Source organism: Anas acuta, chromosome 3, assembly GCF_963932015.1.
Source record: "Anas acuta chromosome 3, bAnaAcu1.1, whole genome shotgun sequence".
In the NCBI taxonomy this organism is placed as follows: Eukaryota; Metazoa; Chordata; class Aves; order Anseriformes; family Anatidae; genus Anas; species Anas acuta.
The window spans coordinates 7,172,869-7,191,738 of NC_088981.1; the positions used below are offsets into that span (position 1 = coordinate 7,172,869).

The 18,870-nt window shown below is 43.8% G+C and overlaps 1 long non-coding RNA gene across 1 annotated transcript; it reads right to left on the reverse strand.

Moving 5' to 3' along the window:
• Positions 1–5,151: 5,151 nt before the first annotated feature.
• On the reverse strand, positions 5,152–13,268 carry LOC137853283 (uncharacterized). Its single transcript, XR_011094364.1, has 4 exons — positions 12,902–13,268; positions 12,112–12,264; positions 7,071–7,137; positions 5,152–6,978 (listed from the first exon to the last, which is right to left on the reverse strand). It is a non-coding gene; the product is annotated as an uncharacterized lncRNA (long non-coding RNA).
• Positions 13,269–18,870: the final 5,602 nt, after the last annotated feature.

The following is an 18,870-nucleotide window of genomic DNA, read 5'->3' on the forward strand; positions in this document are numbered from 1 at the left end:
CCACGATGGGGGGAGAATTAATTTTTGTGGAAGAGAAATCAGTTTTGCAATTGATCTGCTGCTGCCCGTGTGGAGCGAGACAGGAACAGATGGCCCAAACACGGGGTTAATGCTTGCTGATAAGGACCTGGGAGGTGGGGGGAAGGAGATGGAAACCTCTCCAACATCCCAGTCCTGGGCTGGTGGTCAGCTGGTGAAGGAGAAGCATGGAAACAGGACCCAGAACATCACAGACAAACACAGAGCTGCCCATGGGACTGCTGGACTAAACAAGGTCCCTCTCGTGAAGGAAAAGCTAGCAGGAAGGGGACTGAGCCCTGAGGATGGAAAGAAAACACCCAGAGCACACAAGAGCTGGAGCCCCTTGGTTTGGATTTCAGGTAGTGCCTTACTCCTCCTTTACACCAGGACAAGGGAGAGCAGAAAGAAAGGTCTCTGCCCACAAACACATTGCTCCCTGAGGGGTGGGAAGCATCAGCAAGCAGCATGTTCAGCAGAATAGTTGCGTTGTCCAGATATGGCCATTCCAGGAAGAATTCAATTCTCCCTCTACGCCTCCTATTTGTAGCTACAAAAACGCTGCCCTTTTTTGTAGGGGATAAAAAAAAAATGCATATTTTCCACTACCAGCTCTACAGATATTCTCCCTCCTCCCTGACATTAGCTGCCTAGCGTTCAAAAATCTGCGTAAGATACATCCATCCCTCTAGTCACATGCTGCCAGTCCCTAATGTAAAGCACGTATGTTCAGATACGAACTGAATTCTTTAGAACTGATCCCGTTCTTATGCTTTCACAGATATTTCATCCCTCTTCCAACTTGTCCACACTTCCCTCTCTCGCCCTCCCTCCCCCTCCCCAAAGCAGTAAGCACAAAATCATAAGAAAAAAGGAAAAAAACCCAACCACATTACGACATACAAAACAACAGAGCAACTTATCTGGACCAGATGGCACCCATGAAAAACTGAAATACAAGCACGCATCAATTACTGCAATATTCAGCCCTTATAAACTTTCAACAAATATGTTCGCATAAACAAGATCCTACATTCTGCATCCTAATTAATTTTCACATTTGTACAAAACCTCTTCCAAGAACGAGAAAAAAATATTAAAGGAACACTTGCTCAAAGTCTTTTTTTTTTTTTTTTCCACCTCTATTCCCAAAGTACCCAAAAGAAAATTCTGGTTTTTCTGTTTCAGAAGAATACATGTACATGAAACCCCTTCTTGATCTTTGTAATAACTTCAAAGGAGGGTTGATTTTTCCCATAGGTGTGCTTTTTTTTTTCTCTTCAAGGGGGTTCTAGACACTTAGATGAACAGGAAATTTACTACGGGTTGAGATTAAAACCTGAAGTCAAGGAAGCAAAAGGGAACCTGAACGCAATGAGGTCCCAATCCAATCTGCAGAAGTAAAACTGAATTTTCCAAATAACCAGTTCTTGGACTCAGTAACTGAAATAGGGAGGTGGGAAGTAGGAAGACTTCCAGGAGCAAATCCAGGCTATTCTGCAAATCAAAGTGATTTTGGCTGTGCTGAACACAGCCTTTGCACTGGCGTTGCTTCCTGCCCCACCTTCAGTAGCTGGCATGCAGCCCATGTGTGTAAATGACATTGGGTCTAATTTTCAGTGTCATAGATGGTCTTAAACTAGGAAAAGATTGCACGATCATTTGTTATCCCATCTTAGCTGTCTGTCTTTAAGGCAAAAAAAAAATCTTTGAACATTTCCTCTCCCCCATCAAACCTTTTCATGTGAGAAATTCTCTGAAATTTCTTAGTTATTTTGTTCCTTCATCCCCTACCCAGCCAATACGTGAGAGTATGAGCTGAATTTGAGAACTCCTGTAGGCCTTCTTTTGCTGATTTCTATTTTTTTTTTTTTTTTTTGTGACTAAACAATGAAGATTTACAGCCTTCTGTTCTTCTGTGCCCCATCACTTACAAGAAATATAAGGCCATCCTCTTCATTTCAGGGGGATATAAGGGCTGGTATGGCATACAGTCTCTCTGAGCATGTCTGGACACCTTATACAAGGAAAATGCTGAGAGAAGAAGTTGCATCAGTCTGTCCTGACTGCTCCTCAGTCAGCCAGGGCATGAAGGTGTAGTTATTTTTCACAAAATTGAAGCCTTCCCAGCTGTCATTTCATGAAGTATTTGCTCACGACCCATCACAAAGTCTGGAATTTTTTATGGGTTTAGAAACACACCTAAGGGGGAGGGGACTACTGTGTTTTGGCCTAAACGTTTAATATTTCTCTGTGCATTTCTGCTTTCTCTGAATGAATTAGCACCCTCCCACCCAGGGTCAAGACCTCCGAGGAGCATCGAGAGCGAGGCAGTCTTGAACGTAGCAGAACACATGAGCCAGACCGCAAGAGAGGCGTGCAGAAACAGGGGCTGCCTGGGTTGCTCCCAGTGTAGGCTGGGTAGCTGGCACAAAAACGTGGCACGAAAAATTGGAAAAAGTGGAAGAAAACAAGGATGGAAGCAGGCCAAGTCAGACAGTGCTGACAGTGTGCGTCCTGAGCTGCAAGGCTGTAGGAGCTGAATGCAAAGGGCTCTTTCTAACCATATTCTAAGGAGAGGGGATGGGGATTTGCTGTCCACTGTGGAGGTGACCAGTCCAGAGGTACTGGGCCCATAACCTGTCCTTCTCTGAGTGGGAGCAACCTTCCTAGCCCTACAGCAAGGCTGGGCGTGCAGCCCCCATCCAGGGCAGAAGCGTGGTCCTGGGCATCAATCTTCCCCCCATAAAGGTGGTTCACACAGCATCGCCTGCTTTTGCGGTCTCTCCCCATTAAAAGGCATCGCTGGTGGGCCCAAAAAGGTTTTTCTTTGTCTCTTGTTCATCCCTGGACAGCTACAATGGGCACATCCCTGTGTCACCAAAGGCCAAGCTACACACAAGCAGCTATGATGGGGAAGGATTTCTCCATCTGACTGCATTATCCTAGCTGTGTCTGCACAGCCAAGGCAGATAAAAAGAAATAATTTTGCAGTCTGGTTCAAAGCACGTTGCCCTAGCATCCCCCAGAGCAAAACTAGCTCTTCCCCGTGGCCCCTACCACTACATCTTTGTTTTACCTAACCAGCTTAGTGCAGCTCGTGGCTTCACAGCGTATATCAGATATAATGCACGTCTGTGTGCTTTATGGCTGTGTAGGAGTTTGCAAAATTACATGTTTCAGCTCCAATAAAGTCTTTTGTTACAGAAAAAGCCCCAAACGAAGCTAAGGGTTATGAGAGAGACAATGGTTCCTATTAATCACAGCAGAAACACCAAACCCTCTCATTTGCAAAGGAAAATATGGGTACGTTCATTTCGAGGAGGAATTGTCAAATGTGACCTGGCTGTCAAGGAAGATGAAAGCTGACGGATACGCAACATTTTGTGTGAAGGAGGTTGACAAAACTGGCATTCGTTCTCACAACGCCATGGAAGTGATTAGACAACTGTGTTTCTCTACGATAATTTACTCTTGGTGCTGTTGGGCTCCACTTTAAATACTGTGGAGTGATGCTGGATTAAGAGCTTTGATTTTATTTTTCCTCTATTTTTTCCCCATGCTGAAGGCCACTTGGATTTGCTCCAGTGCTGATGGCTCTACAGCTGAGTTGTAACACCAGACCATGCTTGTATCAGGCTTTTCCCCCCCTCACACGTGTGGGAATTCTTCCCAGAACATGTGACTGCTGAGCTCCTCTCCTTGTCTAAGCTACTGGCAGTCAGCTTGTTCAAATTTGCTGCAAAGCGGGAATGCCAATTTCTCTGACAGCAGGGTTACGTTGTTGTTTAATTTTATTTTTTCCTTTCCAGTTCTGCCTTTATATTCCTTAGAGCACCTCCTGTGCTAGACTCGGGGCACCAATTCAGACCACAAGTACACCAGAGCACAGCATCCTGAGCATCCTACCAAGACTGACTTCGTTGTTTTTTCTAGAGAAAGACTCTAAGCAGAGACATTTTCCTGAAATGAGTAAGAAAAGGTGTTGAGAGAACCAAAGAAATGAAAGGTAAAGTTGCTAAGATGAGTAAACTTACTTATCTAGCTGTAAATCCAGCTCCTGTGAAAATGGAAACTCCCACCAGCCTCTCAATGACCAAGGTATAAAACCAACATGTATTAAGTGGAAATGGACAGAGCATAACCAGGGGCACAGCAGGTAGACAGATACCCTGTCGTTCCCAAATCTACAGGGAAGGGAGCACAAATTCCTGGGAGATTTGCAATAGCCTACACAGAGATGTCCTCCCCCCTAGAAACTTTTAGGAGATGACAAGTTGTGGACAGAAATACAGAACTGTGGGGAGCAGATGACGTGTTGAGGAGCTACGGCCTACATGGGAAGACATTTCTTTACACATCCATCCCCAAAACTTTGCTAGGGATGCTGCCTTGCTCTGCCAAGCCTCTCCTTCAGGTTGGGGACATGGTTTTCTCTGCCAGCCTTCACCTCAGCATTCATAGCCACCAGTACAGGGAATATTTGGTGTCTAGGCAGCCCATAGGATGTAGGAAATGCCCCATCTTTCTAGCTGCTTGTGCACAGTGGATCAGTGTGCCTGTATCCATGATGTCTTGTCTAGGACTCCACAGCATGAACTAGGGCTGGGTCAGCTGGAAGCAACCTTAAGCACAAGGACAGAGGAGGCCCCAAATGCCCACACGCCTGCTAGCCTTTGGGAGAGATTGAGGGGGGAGACATTAACAGAGGACAGTTGTCTGCAGATGTAATTTATCTGTAGTACAAAGTTAAAAGCTTTTTATTTATGAAACCACAACATAAGTTATGATTTTTGTAGGCTGGGTCTTTCTTTGGGAAAGCCAAGCACCATACCTTCCTAATCTGCTTGGAAAGGATCTGAGAGTGATATTACCTACACTTCTGATGGGGCTTTTGGAGACAGAACTGACAAAGGGGGATAGTCACAGCCCACTGTGTCTTTTTTTTTTTTCCCCAACTCCCATCATCCAAGCAGCATCAGCCAGAAAATGCTTCACTTCCCCTTCTATTTATTTGCTTTTTAACTACTAAAGCTTCCTATTGGCTTCCACCTGATCCTGGTGGGATCTCTCTTCACGGTCCCAAGGACAGGGACCACACTTTATGAACACAACCTCCATGCACACGTGAGCAAGCTTAGACTCCCTTTCTTCAAGGATTTGTGTGGCCTGAGCTCTCATGGCCCTGACATTCCTTTCCCAAGGAACAGCAAGATGACCCAGAGAAGAGAAAGATCCTTACAATTTGCTTCTTCCTCGTTCTCCTCTCCCTTCTCTCAGCTAATGAATTGCAATTTCATTAGCTGAGCAAAGTCGCTCCCCATCTCTTCCACATCCAAAAAATCTCAGACTTCTCTTTTCCCTTTCCCAGCAGAACCAGATGGTTTTGGGGGATGGCACACCACACATCTGGTACTTGTCAGGGTTGGACTACACAAAGCTCCCAGGCTCATTGCTTTCCAGGCAGAATTTAATCAAGGTTTAAGGTCTTTGAAAGTGGAGCTAGTAACCTGAAAGATAAATGAGACTTGAGGTAGTAAGTTGCACAAGCAGGCTGCAACAAGATGTATCATTTAGTTGCAAGAAGGTTTTACTTCAATGCTACCTTTGCCAGGGCCTGGTAATAATTTGGAAAAGCACACTCATCTAGAGCCAGCCAATGCAATTACAAATACAGGAAAAGCCTGATTGTTTTTCCATGCATGAAACATTAAGAAAATTAAGGCATTTCCCTCCAGTCCAAGTATTGACTGTAATTATAGATAGCAGGCAGCCTTAGCTGTTATAAAATATTGAAGTGCTTTTATATTGCTACGGGTATAGTTTACTATTTAGGGCCAGGAGAAAGGTTGCCATTTAATGAAGTGCAGTTTCACAGAACAATGGAAAGGAGGGCCATTACTACATAATACCGCTGCCCTTTCCATTATTAGCATGAAAGCACTTGCCAGATGAATAGAAACAGGTTTAAGCTCACTCTATTATTTCAGTAATGTTAATTTGCCCCGAGCTGCTCACCCTCCAGGTAACCTCTGCTGGAATAAAGATTCCTATCTGACAGGACTGTATTTAGCACATTTTAGTTGCTTAGAGTTTCAAGTTGCTCTCCTAGCATGGCCAGGGCAGTCACGGGTCAGGGAAAGCAGGTCCTCCTGTAAGCGTTTCCTCAGAGTCAGGCTTTGTCCTTCAGCTGCTGGCATCAGGCAGTACCCAAGAACTCAGCCACTGTCCTCCAAAACCACTCTGCCCACTCCTAGCTTTGCAGGTGAAAGCCAGCCTTGGAGATGTTTGTGACCCTGGACAAGTTAGGTGGACTGGAAATGGGTGTCTAAAGGCACCTGAGGAGAGAGACTCAATTCAAAAAGTGTTCTGTGTTCCAGATTTCCCAGCTGTGAAACAGCATCTCTTCACCTCATACTTCGAAACGAGGAGGCACAGTGAATAGGATGCTGCTCCGAGGCAAATAATGATAGTCCTGCCATACAGCATATTACTAATATTAGGAGCAGGTGAAGTTGCCCAGAAGTCTTGTAAAATTCTCCTGCATGTTACAACAGCAGGACATGGTAATGACAAAGGAACTGCTGGGCTAAGCAGTTTAAAACAATATTTGTTTGTGTGTGTAATAAAAAGCAGCAGAAACAATCCAAAGAAAGAAACAAGCAAATAAAGAAACCAAGCTCCACTGAAATTCAATGACTCAAACTCAAAAGCTACCAGCAAACTCTGCTTCACTTCTAAAAGGTGCCAATCACTGCAGGTAGAGCAAACCTTTCGGCCCTACCCCAAAAAGGCTCAGAACGTGCAGCGCTTTTCCAAGCCTACATTTTTGAGCAGGAGTTCCTTCAAAAACACCAGCTGGCAACTTCCCTTCCTTGTTCAGAGTCAGCAGCAAAATCTGATAGTTGGGCATCTCCTCTGTCCCAGGGAGGGATGGGGCAAGTGTGTGGTACTTGAGGCCTACCTGATGGAAAGATAAAAGTAGGTCAGTAGTAGACAAGGAGTAGTTAGTAGTAGATTAACTATGATAGTCCCTAGGTTGCCATACCTACCATGTAAAGAAATGGGGTGGCTTCCTGTCCCAGATGTGTGGGTATGGGGCCAAAGAGAGCAGAAACCCTACACTCAAGGAGACCAAGCCAACTAGTTTGCAGGTAAGCATCCGATTTGTTTATTCAGATTCAACTGTTTCACTACATTGTGCTCCCCTGAATTGGCTGAACTTTTTTTTTTTTTTTGCTTCCTTAGCTCACAAGACTTTAAATTTAAAAGGAAAGAACAAGTTAAAATTCCTCAGGAGTGATACCTTCTGTCATATTTCAGTATGACTTTGGTTCCTATCTGTTAGAGTAATTTAAAAAAGTCAACCTCTGGAGTTTAGCAGCTTCAAGGGCTATCAGAGAACATAGCCTAGGCTAAGGTAAATACGAATGCAAGTTGTCCCAAGCCTTGAAGGCACAAACTTAGATACTAGGTTAAGACACCTTAGCTGACAATTAGATTAGCTCGAGGAGACAAGATCTGGCTACATTTATGATTTTTGCTCTACTACAATAAGTACAGAGTCACATGCAAAAAGCAGAAGGCACCATTAATATCCTTTGATTAGCAGGATTAAAGTACCATCCTGACAGCCCAGGGGATTGGTAGCTCTTCTGTACTCAGCATCCTGCAGCAGGTAAAACAGACAGCCAAAATGAAGTAAAATTAATCTCATTTCCATGTATGCTTAAAGTGCAGCATACACATATCCCAGGGGATATTCAGGGCATTATTTTCCACTGCTTCAACATTTCCACTTACCCTATTCACACAACAGTTACCTTAATGGGTAACAGCTTTCAGCTTTCAAAATCTCAGTACCAGGACAGTCCAGCCCAACAGCTGTCCTAACCCAAGCATTGTCTTCTTGCAGACACCCTAATTATTCAGTCGCTACACATCTCGACACAAGCAATTAACACATCAAGGCTTTACTGCCACGCTATTCAATTAACAAAACGTAAAGACCGCCTTGGTGTCAACAGAAAATCACTGCCACTTCGCTTTCTGCAAAGCTAATTAAAAATAAATAAATAAAGCCACAGGTGGGCACGGCATTCAGGAGCCCACTTTATTTCTGCTGCTTGAAGGGCCCAATGATTTTTATCAGATAAAACCACCCTGAGTTTGGGATGGTTTGTATCCCGGTTGATTTAACGTGGTAAAATCAGATAAGCTAGGCCTGTATTGGAAAAGTCACTAAAACCAAAGCTCTGTAAAACTCAAAAACTCTTAAATACAGAGTAATATTTTCAGAAATTCCAAGTTTTAGGGAGTGGGAGTTACAGACAACCACCTTAAGAGCTGCACAGGGAACTGTCCCAATAAGAAAGTCACTGAGGAATATAAGGCTTGGCTGAGAAGTACCAGGTGATCTAAGTGCCTTGTGAACTGTTTTATGCCCTATCCCTGTGCCTTTTTCACAAGGGTTTTGGAAGATACCTTCCTCTTTTCTACATGTTATGAAGTTGTTAACTTCCAGTCTAAAGAGCCTGAGGACTTTTTTTTCTGCACTCTTCTTGTAGTGCTCTGATGACCTCCTGCATCAGCACTTCTGCACCAATTTCTTTCTGGTGCCTTGAGCACCCAGAAGAACAAACCAAGCTGACTTACAAGTACTTTGGCCCAAAAGAGAGAAAGTTATTTCTTGAAGATTATCTTTCTAGAAGGATAGCAGTTGCCAGAGCAACTGGGTTTGCCACAGAAAGCGTTAACTTGCGGAGCAATCGTCTCTCCTGTAAAGCAGCAGATCTTTTGTAGTTGTCAAGAAAAAGAAAACAAAATGCTCTGAAATATCAAAATCATTAATAAAATAATTTCCACACTCCATTAGGGATGTATCCATGGTAAATAATGAGTTTATTTTGTTTTCTCCTACTGGCAAATTGCCTTTTAAATTTTAATCACTTCTCTAGAGCAACTGCCAGAGTTCTTCTCTTTCTATAATGCATTTATATACTGTATATTAATTTCATTGCCAGTTTTGATACAAACAAAATGGCATTACATTAAAAATATAAATAAAGCACAGTGGCGTGCTTGCTGGAATACAAGACGCAGCAATGATTTCATCAGTACATCAAAGGAGCTCTCAGTGTTCTCCGTCCTAGCAAGCTTTTCTCCTGAGAAACCAAGGCAGGTTCAGTCATAGCTGAGCACAAGGAAAAAGTTTCTGTGCTGGACTTCAAATACTCAGCGAAACATTAAACAGAATTTTCTACTCTAGAAGGGTCTCACACTGTGCTTTGGGGAAGAAAAGACACGCTGATATATAGAAACACTGAAAACCTGCATGAAAGATTACATTTATCCCTCTGCTCCATAACAAATGTCCTCCTGAATGATTCAGTTGCCCTGGTAAAGCACATCACAAAACCCTGACTTGACACTTTTCTGGGTAGCTTGCCTGGTAAATTCAGCAGGGGACATGCTGTCAGGGTGGCCAGGTGGTTATTAATACTGGCGTCACCAGAGTTTATGTCCCTGGAGTTTTATTTCCCAGTGTGCAGCAGATAGCATGAGAAAGGAAGCACACACACAGGGACAGAGCTGTTCAAACAAGCTTTCCAACATACAACATCCGAGCACCCACAGCTGATGCTCCAAAGGCAGCAGTTCAGCACATGCTTGGTGCCCGGGGACATGGTAGATAGCATAGATACAGGGAGGTGGCATTCAGAAGACAGCACGTGGACACGGAACAAGGCAGGTCTGCAGAGGCACGTGGCTTAATTAAAAATTGCAACTTTTCCATAGATTGCTTTTGGCAATTTACACGAGTTAAGGGAGAGACTGCTAAAAGAAAAAAAAAAAGCTTCACAACTTCTACTTTGAGAGAAACTGCAAAAGCTAGAGGCGTCTAAGCATCCAACTTCAAAGACAGAAGTAGGTTGTCTCCCCAGCTGCACAGGGGGTGGACTGGATTTGGGAGTGTTGAAGCCCCCTTTGCAGATGTTGGCTCAATGAGTTTGCCTGTTCTGGGTCTAGCTCCTTACCTCCTCTGTGCTTTGGTTGCCCACCTTTGCAGGGGCATGCACAATGAGTGTTTCTTCTGGCCCAGCATGAGTTCATTGAGTCGCACACTCCCCTCCTGGCTCCTGGTTTAAATTATGGAGACATCCTTCCCTGTGGACTTCCCAACACGCAGTATTTGTATGCTGGAGGGCAAATCCATCTTGCCCAGAACTGGAAATCTCACAAACCATTCAAGAACAGTTTCTAAAAATGACAGCAAATACCTAGAACTGACACCCATACTCACATTGCCCTAAGAAGCCAGTGCTTGTTGCAAATGGTGACAGACAGGTATATTTGGGGAACAAAGGGATGCCAGGGCTATTAGAGCCCCCAGATAAGTGACTGCCCTGCTGAGTGGGGGGAGGAAACAGCAGTCTGTGGAAAATTCCCTCATGGGAGAGGGTGCAAGTGATGCTTGTCTCAACACAAGAGGACAAGGAGAAGAGATAAAACAAGAATTTAAGGAAGCTCTTAGTGGGAAAAGAGTGAGGGTGAAGGAGGAGGCATCTGTACACAATCTTCTAAAGAAAGATCTTTAGCTCTTCAGTGTCTGGGAGCCTGGACAGAGTCCTCCATCTGTGACAGCCAACAGAGGATGTCAGCGTATCAGACTCACTGAAGAAAGCATCACAGTGACAAGATCAGTGTTAAGACCTTAGCACATTATCACTCAGGCTCCCAGATTTGGGCTGGCAAGGACCCATCAAGGTGAAAGCAGCTGGCAAGAGAAGCCTTTCCCACCTCTGAAGAACTCCTGCAACGCTTGCACAGAAGGATTCTTGCCCATCTCCCAGGTTTTAAGCAGGGCTTTCTTCTGACACAGCGAAGTGATAACAGAACTCACACAGCCCAGCAGCCCGGGGATGCTGCTCCTCTGAGCCCCTGGGGAATCACTGTTGCTGTCATCTCAGGCAGGGCAAGAGCAGCCATAGAGGTAATTGCACAGCTAAGGCACTCTGCTCAGCAGTTGGCATGGTGTTTGAAGGAGATGCCAGCATATGTCCCTCTTCTCGCTTTCCTCTATTTTGTGATTCTCCAGGAATAAGCCTGCTTTACTCTTACTCCCGTGCTCTGCCCAAGGCATACGAGCAAGACTGGGGAAGCTCCGTGTGCTCCACGCTCAGAGCAACTGGTGCAAATGGAGAAGAGCAGAGGAACAACTAGCTTTGCTCCTCATTCAGGTGCAGTCAGACTGTCTGACCACTGCAAAACAACAGGGAGGGAAGCATGCACAGTTTTAGCAGGGACAGGGCAGCTCAGGGTGTCCCCCCTCACTATGAACACTGTTAGAAAAAACCTCAACCTAAGAAATTACAAAGAAGGATATGAGGGATCACCTGCTCTGATATTCACCATAAGGAAGGTATCTGGACACCAAATACTGAAGTTATCATGCCTAGAACTAACTCTGCAAGCTTCTTCTCTTAAACCATCACTAATGGGATCAGAAAACCAGAATCTGTGTACAACATGACCACCCGATATCTAGGTAAAGAGATGGCATTTCCACATCAAAGACTAGGATGCTTGTTTCTGCCAGCACACCTAGCTGGGGCACATCCCACTTTCTTTCTCCAGCAGGCATTATCATTCCCTTTAAACCAGCAAGAAAAAAATCCCATTAAACCTATTCCCTGACCAGTCTGATAGATTCAACACAAGAGTACGGTTTGAAGAAAGCCTGGACATCTCCACTCCAACCTCCTACTAGAAACAGGACTATCACAAAGATCAGGAGAGAGCAGCCACAGCTTTGGAGGGAGCCACAAAGTGGGGAGATGTCCCAGACAAGGGAGTGAAATAGCTTTTACATAATTAAATTACATAATTTCCTTCCAAAATAGCTTTTATGTAATTAGTCTGTCCAGGTTTAGTTTCCCTCCTGGACTGACTTCCTACTTTTACACCCTCCCAGAAAATCTCTGTTGTTTGGTTTTCTTTGCTTTCCTTTTCCAGGGCTTGCCTGTCCCCAGTTTCCCCAGGCATAGTGTCCCAGTCCCCAGTAATTCCAGTGGGTTTGGATTAGGTACCAACCTTGTTCTTGTTCAAACCATCTGTCTTCCCTAGTGACTTGCACTCTCCTGATGAGGCTCCTCCTCCTTAGATGCATAACTTTCTCCCAAAATTCTTCCTACTTTTTTTTTTTTTTTTTTTTATAAACACAGGACTTTCATTATTCTTGCTGTCCTAAAAAAAAAAAAATCACAGGAAACTGCTTTGGCATAAGACAAAGTGTGTGTGTGTAGTGGGGAGGTGCACCTTTTATTAGTTAAATGTAAAGGAGAAAAGAAAAAAAATGCAGGGACAGTTCTTGAGCTTGAAAAAGGGGCTGCCCCCAGAAATTTGACGTGGGAAGAGACAGCCGTTGTTGAGCACAGTCCTGGCTTTTTCCTCTTTCAAACCTCATTTTCCCTGTATCCACAGAGGTAAGGCCACAGATGCTGCCAGGTTTCACCCCAGGCTGCTGCCTTTTCAAAACTGTTTGCTCTGGGCTTGCAGACTTCGATTAGCGAGCTGAAGTAATGGATACAAGACAGGGGTAGGAGTTGTTTGCTCCTCACTGCCATGCTGCTTCATTGCTCAGAGTCTACTTCTTGTTGTAATTGGGATATTAAACTGTTCAGCGGATAACTGTATGCTTGAAGAGGAGGCTCTGGAGAGGGTTGATGGTTTAACTACATGACACTACTGAACAACATTCACTTGTTATTGCTCTCCTGCTCCTTGTTCCCATCCTTACCTGGGAAGCTCCTTGTCACATACATTTCTTTCTCTTTTGTCTCAAAAAAAAAAAAAAAAGAGTACTAATACACATGACACCTACCGTATTAAGCATGGATGATGTAACATCACAGAAAGGTCTAAGTGGGCAGAGATCTCTGGTCCAGCCTCCTGCTCACAACATGAAAGTTAGGTCAGGCTGCTCATCTAAGTCAAGCTCTCAGTATGTGCGAAGATGGAGACCCCACAGCCTTCCTAGACTTGTTCCAGCACTGCACCTCTCTCAAGGAGAGACTTTTTCTTCCTCCTCATGTTCAATAAGAAACCCTCTTCCTAAAGCTAATGATTCCACAGTGAGCCTCAGAGCAGCCTGGCGCTGTCAAGAACCAGAAAATGAAAGCTTCTGAAAGGAGAAGACTTCAGTATGCAGAATACAAAAGCCCCTTGCCTTTCCTGTACCAAGGCAGATTTTTTCCTTCCTCTCTTCCTTCAGTATTATCCTGAAACGGAGCTGTACAAAGCTCCTAGAGCACAGGGTGGCAGTTCTGAAAGGTGGAAGGATTCAGCTAGAAATAAAAGCAAAACAGAAAACCTGAACAGATTTTCCCCTCACTGAAATGTTTTCCAAATGTTGTCCTTCAATACACCATGAAAACTAACCTTTTCCTTTTGGAAAATGCCACTGAATAAAAAAGCATTAAGCCTTTGAACTTCAGAAAATGGAAACAACTGACTCATTTCCATTTGGTGATGTGTTTTAGCTGTTCTGATGGGAAGAGAATTAAGAAAGAACTTAAAGATTTCTGAAGGGCAAGAAATAATCAAAAAGTTATCAGTCATTTTAAACATCTAACTGCACTAATCCTGAACAACAAAACAATAGGAATACATTCCCAATTGCAAGAAACTTCCTTAAAAATCAAGTTAACTATAACCAAAAGAGTAGTTGATTTCTTAAACGGGTATTTTAAACACACCTGTAAATGAGGCAGGTGCTCTCAGAGGCCATCTCTGAGGCTTGCTGAAGAAAATATGTTATATTTTAAGACTTGCTACGTGCCTTAATTTCACCATCTGCTCTGCATGCTTTTTTTATTATATCAAGGAACAGGTCAAAGCCTTTGTCTTTCCCCGAAGCACAAGGAACCCAAATATATTTTCTCCTAATTACTTACATCAGATTCTCTGGTCTTTGGATATTGAAGAAGGCCACTGACTGCGGGGTAAACAACTTTCCAGCAGCAGTGCACCTTACCCTGTGGACCTCTAACAACTAGCCCCAGCAGGGAGAGGACCGAAGACCCACAGTACTGCTCAGAAAAAGCATGGGGAGAAGAGAAAGAAAACTTGCCAGACACATAGCTCATGCTTCACTGACCCTTCAGAGAAGTGGCCTTGTTCACAGGCTAGTCTCATGCCCAAGTGTTTTGCTGGATCTATACCTTTGTCATACAGATATTTGGGACAGGATGTTACACCTCTGTTTTGTTGACCTAATCTCCACAACTAAAGTCCTGTCAGTGCCAAAGGATAACAAGAATTTAACATATGCCCAGTGCTTGATGCTAAACCTTTAAGATAAGCAGGGATCTCTTCCTCTTTGAAGGAAGTGAAATCAAATACACGCAAGTTTAATCGAGGCACCAGAAGCTCTATCTCTACAAGGCCAGATGGGATTGCCTTTACATGATTAGAGATCAAACATGTATTTCACTATGTTCGTTGTCCCCTTAATGTGGGAACCAAAAAAGAGAAAACAACCAGATCACATTCTGGGGAGGTTCGTTACTGAATTAAAAAAAAGCCAAAAAAATCTCTTAATAAAACTTTAGTAATATACCCTCCCATAGACTCATTTGTCTCAACTTCCCCCCTAAATGAACTTTCTGTGAAGAGAAACGTAGGATCAGATAGCACAATAAAGCCCACCTTTATCAAGGGAGCTGGCGAGCTCCAGTATTTTATAGAAGATAACACTGAGCTTTCGTGGTAAAGATGAATAACTGCAGCAGGAGGTGGCAAAATACTGCATCACGCTGTCCTAGTTAATACCAAACCTGACACATCAACGGTGTGACAAATGGCAAGCTTTCCCATCATTCTGCAGCTGCCCATGATTGTAGGCAGCTTAATACTGCTGCAAAAATTGTGCCAAAGCACACATTCAGCTGGCCTCTGCACCATGAACTACGTAACAACCCTAATTAACAACTGCAATCCTCTTCTTTGCTGGGGCTTCTCTAAAAGCTTTTGCACTCTGTACCCCATTGTAACATGTTGGAACACCTGTGAGAAGGAGAAAAGATTAGTATTTGGCCAAGGAAGAATAAGAAACAGATATTCCCATTTTGATTCAAGAAGCAAGAGACAAGCTTACAAACGGAATTTAACTAGGCAAGAGGGAATCCCGAGCTCTACAGTGCTCTGAGCACTAAGCAGTTCAGAGAAACAGCCTAAATCCTAAAGAATTTAAAGCCTGGGCCTATTGGGCTACAAATTTCCTTCTGTTTGGTGAATCTAAGGACCAGCATTATCTTGCTGACTAAACAGCACTAGACCCGATGTAATTATTGTATGGAAGGTGACAAGACCATCACCTACCTAAGCCCTGCATTTCATGTGTTTAGTGCCTGCCTATACAGTAAGTTCAGGCTGTACCTACAGCCTACCCTGTCCCTTTCAGGTTCACGTATATATCCTTGTAATGCTTGGGGCTACACCAGCTTGCAGACTGCTCTCATTCATAGACTGCGCATGATTCAGACAAGCCAAGTAGCCCTTGGGCTGAGGCTCTGAAGATTCTCAAGCCCATTAACACTACGTGCTCTATTAACACCTGGCACACAGACTCCTGCAAGCTGTTCATTTTTTCAGCAGAGCAACCAGAAGAACCATAAGCTGAGTACCATTATTTTTTTCCCCTCCTGTAGAATCATAGAACTACGTAGGTTGGTAAAGACCTCTAAGATCATCAAGTCCAACTATCACTTAACACTACCAAGTCCCGTCACTAAACCATCCCTAAGCACCACATCCACACATCTCTTTAACATACCTCCAGGGATGGCAGCTCCATCACTTTCCTTGGCAGCATGTTCCAATATCTAACCAGTACTTCCACGAAGAAAACTTCCCGACACCTAATCTAAACATTCCCTGGCACAACTTGAGGGCCAGTAGCACAAACAGGTCTAAGAGGAAAAGTTACACAGAGAAACAGTTGAAGGACATCAGAAAGAAGAGACAGAAATATCCCTTATATTAGACACCAGAGAAGCAACTAGAGAACAGAATGAGAAGCAGCGGGAGAGGAAATCAAGAAGCAGAGAGCCTAAGGGCCTCCGAAACAAAGAGCAAAAAATTGAGGTGGATGAGAAACCGCATCAGAGAGGAGGAGAAAGCATTGGCTGTGCTCAGATAATGGCATGATACTTCACTGCAACAGCAGAGACTGCGTCTTCTTTCTCCTTTGCAACAGATGACCTCCAAAACATCCTTCACTTCTTGCATGGCAAGAGTTGCAAGAGATTAGCAATGACAATACGAACATTTTAGGCAGATAACTTCTTTTCCAAGCATCCCACATGCAATGGATGAAATAGGAGGAAAGTAACAACAAAATTAGTAAGTAATGGAGAACAATAAAGATAACCCACTGTGCATAATAAGAAAAAACAAAGCAAAAAACCCATTTGCTGCATTACCACTGCGTGAAACGAGAAAGCTTCCTGTACCACTGAGAGCAGTCTTTTGAAAAATCAGCCGCACTCAGCTCTTTGATTTTGTATTTAATTCTATATCCCTACTTTGAGAAAAATACCTAGCTCCTGAGCACTACACAAGGCAGCGTGAATGCAATTCTCCCTATCAAAGGCGCAGACCGGTTGAAGAAGTCAGCTTGAGTTCATTGCTTTGAAGCGCCAAGGTAAATTTAGTTACCCTGAGAAACTTTGCAGCAGAGCAATCAGGAGACAACTTCGAGTTGAAGGAGGGTCACTAGAAAAGCATCCAGACAGAGGAACACACAAAAAAGTGTCCTGCCTAACCCAGCACGCTCTCCTTTGCCAGCCCACCCCAAGAAAGAGAAGGAAGGGAGGCAGCAATTACAACTCCAGCTCCAGCGCTCTGGCACAAATACCGTAATCATTCAGAACAAGGGGGACGTATTCAGTTCGCAAGCAGCCACTCCACCATAATTGCAGCAATAATTTTAAGGAACTTGGCCCCCATGTGTCACCTCCAGCAGCTTTGTTTAAAAAAAAAAATAAAAAAATCAGTCTGAGCATTATGGGCCTCGTGCAACAATAGTTTTAAGAGCAAATGCGGAGTGATGATTAGCTGGGCACAAAAGCATCTGGGGACTCCCTGGTGGTGCTAATATACCACACCCCCCTACCCTGTAACAACAGGCCTCAAATGATTGATGGCTTAGAGAGACATTTAACACCCCCTCCCCTCCATTTCTATAAATGACATTTCACTTAATCCTGTGAAGCAAAAGCTCCCATGCTGGGAGCGTGAATAATCAGAGATGCTCTGGAGTTTGGGACTCAAACCAAACACTAGGGTAACAGAGTTCAAGCCAGCAGTTGCACTCAGGCTTGCAATCTCCTTCAAGACTCAGACTCCTTCAAATTGTCAAAGACCCCTCATCTCCAACTCTCCCCTTGAAAGTGTTATTTCTACAGAAGGGTGCATGCCCATGACCCCAGGGAAGGGCAATTTCCCCCTCCCAGCCATTTTTTTTTTCTAGACCTGGAAGTGATCATCTGAGTGACAGCACCCTGCAGGTCTAGGGAAGATTAGATGAAGGTGCCCGAGACAGAGAACAAGCTACAAACCAACCATTCAGCATCCCCCTTCTCTTCTACACACATGGTGGTGACACCCAGTATGCCCATCAGCATCAAAGCCCAGGCGTGGGTCACCAGGTTGCAGTGACACCAAGCTTAAAAGAAGTTGCCCTAAAACAACAGATCAATCTTAATTAAAGGTTAAAGGTTGGGCTAGATGATCTTAAAGGTCTCTTCCAACCTGAATGTTTCTATGAATGTCCTTACCTGACACCCATCCCTGTGTTTAGGGACACCTCTTTCCCTGAGGACAGAATGAATGACATGGTATTTTAGGGGAAGTCTTGGTCTTCTAGGTGACAATTACCACATGGCATGTTGGTTACTAAGAATCTGACCTGAAGTGCAGAGCCCAAGGCCAGCCCTCCTCCTGCCAGAGATCCCTCAAAGAGCCTGTCTGTCCTCTCTAGCTTCAGGTGACAGTGAGATTTGACAATGTCCAGCACGTAGCCTGTGTTTTCAAACAGACTTCAACCTGTGAATGTAACAATTCAACAGAAGGGAGAGTTTTGGTTAATTTTCCCACCTGTTTCCAGCACGTGCAAAGTCATATATTCCTCAGCAATGCCTGTCATAACTGAAATTCCCTCAGGCTTCACCATCTTGCTCTTCTGGTCACCTGCTACGAAGTTTTGTGCCTCCAAGTTGTATAGCAGCCCCCCAATATGGGTATTCTCACAATAAAAAGACCTTTTGGCAGAAAACAGAATATAACGGATGAATAGTAAAATTTTCAGTTCAACATAACTACTGGTCAATATGTCTGGAGTGCTTTATTCGTTCCTTTTGTTTCCCAGGGGAGATTTTAGTACTTACCAGGTTTAATTTGAAAAGAAGACTACTCACAGAGAATGCAAACAACTCCACTTTAATGTTGTTAATAAAAGCAGAGATTAATCTTTCATGAAAACGCTAGAAGGGAAATGCTAAAAGGAAAAAGAGACTAATGCTAATTAACGTTGTTTTTTACTCTCACTATTAAAACTTGAACAAAAAGCCCTATTTTTCATAAGATTTCATGCCAGAACAGAACAAGAGATTATCAAATATGACCTTGCCTTTAACAAACCAAGGCCATCACCAAACTGCACCTTGTGCTACAGCAGGTAACTTGACAGACTGAAGATATCCAGTTGTGATTTAAAGACATCAGAACTGAAGGAAGTATTGGAAGGATTTTTACTCCAACATTTACTCACTATGGAAAACATGTAACCAG